The sequence below is a fragment of the Branchiostoma belcheri genome, unplaced genomic scaffold (assembly GCF_001625305.1).
Source record: "Branchiostoma belcheri isolate BF01 breed outbred unplaced genomic scaffold, Haploidv18h27 scaffold71, whole genome shotgun sequence".
In the NCBI taxonomy this organism is placed as follows: Eukaryota; Metazoa; Chordata; class Leptocardii; order Amphioxiformes; family Branchiostomatidae; genus Branchiostoma; species Branchiostoma belcheri.
This window is the reverse complement of record NW_017804365.1, coordinates 365,714-372,104: the sequence shown is the minus strand read 5'-3', so window position 1 is coordinate 372,104 and position 6,391 is coordinate 365,714.

Below are 6,391 nucleotides of genomic sequence, written 5' to 3'. Positions count from 1 at the left end.
AGCTTGACGTACAGTTACCGGTTCAAACCTGTATCTGACACAATCACACAGTCATGCCAGGGCAGATGTGCGCCTCACACAGTGGGACGGGATGACACTGGTGTATCTTTAACCCTTGTGGTTATGGTATGCAAGAAATTCAGGTATACCCCCAGTAGGTGGCTAGGATATGTGATTCACACTTCCTGACGTTCTGGACCTGATCTGTGTTAGCTAGAACCGTTTGCTTATACAGTTGCTTACACGACACACACGTTGCTACAACAGTCAGTAGTTGTAAACATACACGCGCAGCGTTGAGAAGTAGAGAGCTGGAGGGGAGGTAGTGAAAACATTGCGGGGGAGGGCGACAGGGGCGCTGGCCTGGCGCGCGCTGAGAGGGCTGAAATTTCAATGTTTCGGTGTTTTCTGTACTCGTGACATGTTCTTCCCCTGCTGCTGACACTTCTCCCGCCCTGGGAGACCACTTTATCTTCGCCATCGCGGAGTTGTTCATCTGCACGGCCCATGTGTGTGCGTGAGCTGACAACGCTTGTTTTGGAATTCCGAAGAAGAAAAAAAAAAGAAGGGCGTGGGCTACCGGAAAGTCTAAACCAAATCCTGTGGTTGTGCACGTCGGGGATTACCAAGACGTACCAGGCCCCAGGCCAGTCCGTTTGGTAACAAGTGTCTAGACGAGAAAGTAGAAAGTGACGGAGACGCTTCTTTACACATCGTACACACTTCTTATCTTCAGAGACCAATTAAAGAACGCTCAGGGGTGTAGCATGTCTGGTCCACTCTGTCGGCGGCCGGACGTAGACCGAGACCAGAATACGTCACACGACGTTTGATCGGAAACGTCACATTATTTCATTAAAATTCCCCACTCGATATTTCCTTTTACTTCTTAATGAGGCGTGATGAAGTAAACAGGAACAAATAAAAAGAATCTGACATTTAGACTCATCACGTACTTTTTTGTGACTCAGGACAACGCCAAGCGCTTTGGTGATGCGAAGGTTGGATGCTGTACGTACATTTTGTGTTAAATGGATTATATCTGATTACAGACGTCAGAGTAAGTGGGTGGAAAAAAAAAAGAATCTCCATTTATCTCAATCCGCAAACGTTTCTCACACGCTGTCATCCGCCGAGGTCATCCACCTCGTGTGTTATCGTCCTCAGATGGAGTTCACGGACTGTCCGTCCCGTGTCCGTGTGTTGGCAGGACGGTACGCGGTTCTGAACGTAAGACGCGGCCACGTGAGAGTACCGCCGCCACGTGAGGATGGCCCGCCCGCCTGCTGTGCCGGGCGTTACCTGCTGGACGTGGCTTGAGGCCATGTCTTTCAGGGCGCGCACGCATTGAGAGAGATTAGTCGGCCCGTTTCAACACTGACCACGAATCGAGACACCATGCCCTTCGGCACATAACGTGACGGTTGTGTTGAGGCAACAGACCGCGGGGTTAACGTCCTGACCAAAACAGTCGGCCGTGTTTCCACGGGATCGGGTGTTCATCCCAAGACAAGACGCTCTGTGCCGGTTAAATCTTTCCCGACGACCTATACTGAACAAGCAATCCCTCTTGTGGAGGATATAGGTGACTTTTGTTAGAGCAACAATGGAGGATTGTCCGCTGACCTAGGACAGTTACACGGACCGTGGTAGTCTGGTCCTGTCGTCTCGAAGGAAGAGTTATTTTCAGGGTCCTAATGACGACACAAATCACCGAGGGTGACCCAGTTTTGAGGTGTTGCACATATAAAGCGCCTTTCTGTTGGTGTTGATGCTTTCATCAGTGATGATAGGGTTAATAACAACACTGCATACACACACGACTCCAAGATAAAGCTTTATGAAATTTTTCTATTGTGTTATTAGGATCTGATATGGCAAGTGATAAGTCTAAGATGATAAGTCCCTGGCAAAGTCACCGAAAAGTTTGGCAGGTATACGTAGTATACACACATACTGAACTCATCTCGTAGAGGACTAGGGGTAAGATGTACCAACCGTTTATACTGTAGATGAAAAAGCGAAGAAATCTAGAAAATACCTGTATAGTTATTCCCACACTGAAAGATGTAATCTTTAATGCTATGCCCTTGTAAGTCAGCCGTGTCGCTTGGATCGGTCAGCCTTGTTCCCTGTTTCGGTAGATGAACACACAGGTGAGCCCGACCTCAGCCTGCCCTAGTTTGACTGACATGTGTGCATGTCACTTCCTCTAAATATAAACAGTGTTGGGGGTACCTTTGTGTATAGTAGAACAGAAGACAAGACAAAGGGAAAACACAGGGATACGGCGACTCAGTATCAGTGACAAGGAAAAGCATCAAATGTGTCTCAGTGACCCTGGCTATTTTTGCCGCCGTAAACAGTTTAAGATTTATAGACGTGCAGGATGCACTGTTGTGAACCGGAGACAGTGTGTGGAGGGCGGAAACTGTGCCTGACAAGACCTGGCAATGGCTATCAACAGTTCGTTCGTGCTTATAACACTTTCTGTTGTAGATATTGGCCGGGGTTTCCTTCCACACCGCTAGAAGAGAGCTCGGCTTCACGTAACGTAACCCAGAAAGTAGCCATTTGGCAGCGTGACGCAACAAAGTACTAGGAAAACATGTTTCCCATCACGAGGGGTTGTTTTGCCTCTCCGCTGCCCAGTTGGAAGCAGCGGACGCCGGTACAAAGCAAAGATGCCTGACAAGGTGACTTGTGGTATGACTGGCACGCGGAGGGCCTTTACGTATCCGTGCTATGTGCCGCGCGCACGTGAAGGGCACCGCCCGTTTCCGCAGGCGCAGTCACCGCTTCTTCTCTTCGTCTTCCTCGGTACATGTCAACTCGTCATGACACGAGCGAGGACCACCGGCCACTGAAAGGAACAGATTTACGAACACTTTACGTATACTGTGTCTCGCACATCATCAATGTTGTCTCGCACATAGACACGTACATACTTTCATTCAAAAGCTCTCTTTCTTCTCATGCTATAGTAACAGTCGAAATCAGTCGCTGGCTTCCATAAGTGTTCAGCCTCTTGTCAAAGGGAACGCCAACTCAGCAAACATACGACCAACCGTACAAGCTACTTAGTGCTGAATATATAAGTACACCTACACGGAATTTTAACTCATAACCACTCCGACAACGTCTACTATCTTTTTGTACGTGTACATGTTCATTACACACCTTCGTTTTAACGTTGCCTGAACTTCCGAAATGCACCTGTTTTCATTCATCTGAAAGTACTAGTACATCCAAATACATTGAAGGATGGATGACTGAGAATTTCCACAGAAAGTCTTTCGGTGTACTTGTTATTACGTTATTTTCGTATCATTAGTATTAGGTAGGTTAAATGTATACTGCTGTATACTACGTCAATGGCCAGTTCTAGACCGAAGGCCTGCTGTTTTGGGACGTTCGCATGTCTGGCACAGCGAGTACAGTGATGTCAGCAAGTAGATGCAGATGTTGGCCACGTCTGGTTACCTGGGGTCGTCAGTACGGTACAGAAAACAACTTCCAAAGTCCACACAACTTCCCTGTACAGAAGTCACGGGCAGGGCACGGCGTGTAGGCGGCGTCAGCCACTCGGCCTTGAACGTCCTAATATGGTGCTGGATCATGAGAAACATACTTGAAATTCATACTTTCTGAACGTGTACTTAACAGGGAATGTTACCAATTTTAATAGGACTGTCCCTTGGTACAGGATAAGCCCTCCCTCGCTAAAGGAAGGGGGGAGGGAGGAACTGTGTTCTATCGAGATGATATATTGTTGAAAACTGCTGCAGCGTTTTGTTAGGAATTTGCAATAATCTAAAACAGTTGGCATTATATGGGTAATTCAAAAGGTTGACCTTACAAATATACTGAAAAGGTCGGTGCGTGTGTGCAAAGGGAGGGGGGGGGTGAACCACTTAGCATGACCGACTGTAACCTGCGTTTGACAGTATGTGCATGTGGCGGGATCAAATGATTCAAATCTCAGATGTCTTGTCCATACAAACCTTGTAGACCTGGAGAAGTTCACTGGCAACCACAGCTCGAACACAAGCCACAAGTGCGGTACCCCTAACTCACGTGGCTCTGACCGAGAAATGCCCCTCTCTACCAAACAAGTTCTAGGGCCTTCTAGAGCAGTGTATGTATCGGGAGCAAAGAAATGTCAGTGTTTGGCAAATAGTTTCATCTAACAAGCACGCGAGAGTTAAAGCTGTGGAATATAAATCTGTAATTCCGGACCTGCTGACTTTCACAATCTGATCGTAGATCTCAGAGAGGCGCACGCAATCGTAGCTTGTATGGGAAGGGACTGAAAACACAGTTCTCAGAAAAGCTCCGATATCATATAAATGGATTGTTAAAACCGCCATAAAAACAACTACTAACAGAAAAAACATGGCCAAACCAGCGCTGTGCTAATTATTGCATCGGCAAACATTTCTTTTCACACAATCAGACATGCCCAATTTGCCATTGTTTTCACAGACACGTCCTAATCTGCGTTTGAGTTCATTAAACAAGTCTTCTTGACACCTCGAAGTGTGAGAATGATCGCGAAATGATCCTGTATTATCTGTCGCACCATGGTGTCAAGTTACGGAGGTGACAAGGGGTCTCCATTGAAGACTCGCGATAAGATAAACACGTAATTCAGCAGTCGGGAACACCCGCTGGGTCCAGCTTCTTCAGAGTAAACTCCGGTAGCAGCGGGGATAATAGAAACACTCTGGGTCGCCTGGGGAGTAGTTTAGTGAAAGGAAACTCTGAATTAAGCAGAAGGGGACCACTACACGGGCCACTTCCGGAAAAGTGAGACCGCTTTTTGGCAGTGATCAGGACTCGGGAAGGACGGCAAAAGTGGACAATTGGCTATCTCTGGTGCAGGCGTTTCCGCAGTTGAGACTGTTTGCGGCTGAAGCCGGTAGTTCTTTTAGCTTAGCACGCAGATCAGTACCAGTCTAGGGTAAACACTCAAGTGCGGTCAGCCTAGATAGAGACTTTCTGTTTATGTATGAGGAAGGATGGTTGTCGGCCCGGTCTAGCTAACCAAGCCTATGTGATAGGATGAACAGTAAAAGGTGTGAACATTCATGTATCTGAAAAACAGGAGAAGAAATACAGAGAACAGGGCGATCTCTTAAACTGAAAAGGAACATGCTACATCTTGGCCTTTACCTCGGAAGTGACTGGACTTAGTAGAAATTGGCCAAATAGACAGATAACATGCCAGAGGAGTTGGTCCACTAAAAGGAGTATTCAGTTCGGAAGGCGGCAAATACTTCTTTAGCTGACCAACTCCCCTGGCATGTTATCTATTTGGCCAACTTCTACTCAGTCCAGTCACTTTGAAGCTTCCAAGGCCTGATAGAGGCTACGTACTAGTAAATCTCACTACTTACCTAAAATCCCAGTGGTCTTCTTACTTTCCCCAGAAGGTTGTCCTGAGATATCCTAAGCCTCCTGTTGAGAAGTCTTCCTCAGTTCTTCAACTACAGGTCAGTGACACCATCCCAGGACTTCCCCGCTCTTTGTATTTTGGGCACTGTGCGTGCTCAATTGCTGCAGCCCCCAGACTGTTACACAGTAGGACATTTTTATGGTGAAATATTAGTAGGGGTGTCTGATTCCACGCACCTGCGTGTGACCAGCAAACTTGTAGTGTTGACAACATATGGGTTATGGCAATCCCTTTGCAAACGTTCTGACAACATGGCCAATCATGCTTGGATACCTGTTTGGTGAAGATGTTGCTAACTATTAACCAAACATATGTACTGGGCAGAATGTAACAGTGTGTCTAGACATGTGCAAAGATATTGAGGGGTGGCCTGGTAGGGTAACCTAATTATTTTTCTTACTGGAGATGTCAGAAGTCTACAATGGTGCTAGGATGTTGCCTGTAAAGAGGGTCTGCATGGGGGGATCCCAGCAATGCTTAAGTAAATTTAGGAGTAAGGTAAAAATTTTCTAAAATAAGTTTTTCTTTTGAAAATCTTTGGGAGCAACTTCATTGGAATATTTCTTTGTATCTATGGGGTGCCTGGCAAAACTTAGTCTGCAGACCTTGGGTTATGATTTCGGGGCAATCTGACTGTTCACTATAACATACAAAGAATTTTTCAATAACACTTAACATTGAATTGAACTTGAAGATAACAAATGACGTGCTACAAGGAATTTAAGTGAACAATTACGCTTCACGAATTTCCAGACAAAGCTTAACAACATTGTCTTAACAGGTTATCTGTGAATTAAAATGGCTTGCGAGCCTCATGGAAAAAGGCAAGCAGACCCTCTATAAAAGTGGCCAGTGTTGGTGGTCGACAGTGATTACATGTACACTTGTCATCTCACCATACCCCACTCGGCTCACAACAGCTTATACTGTTAA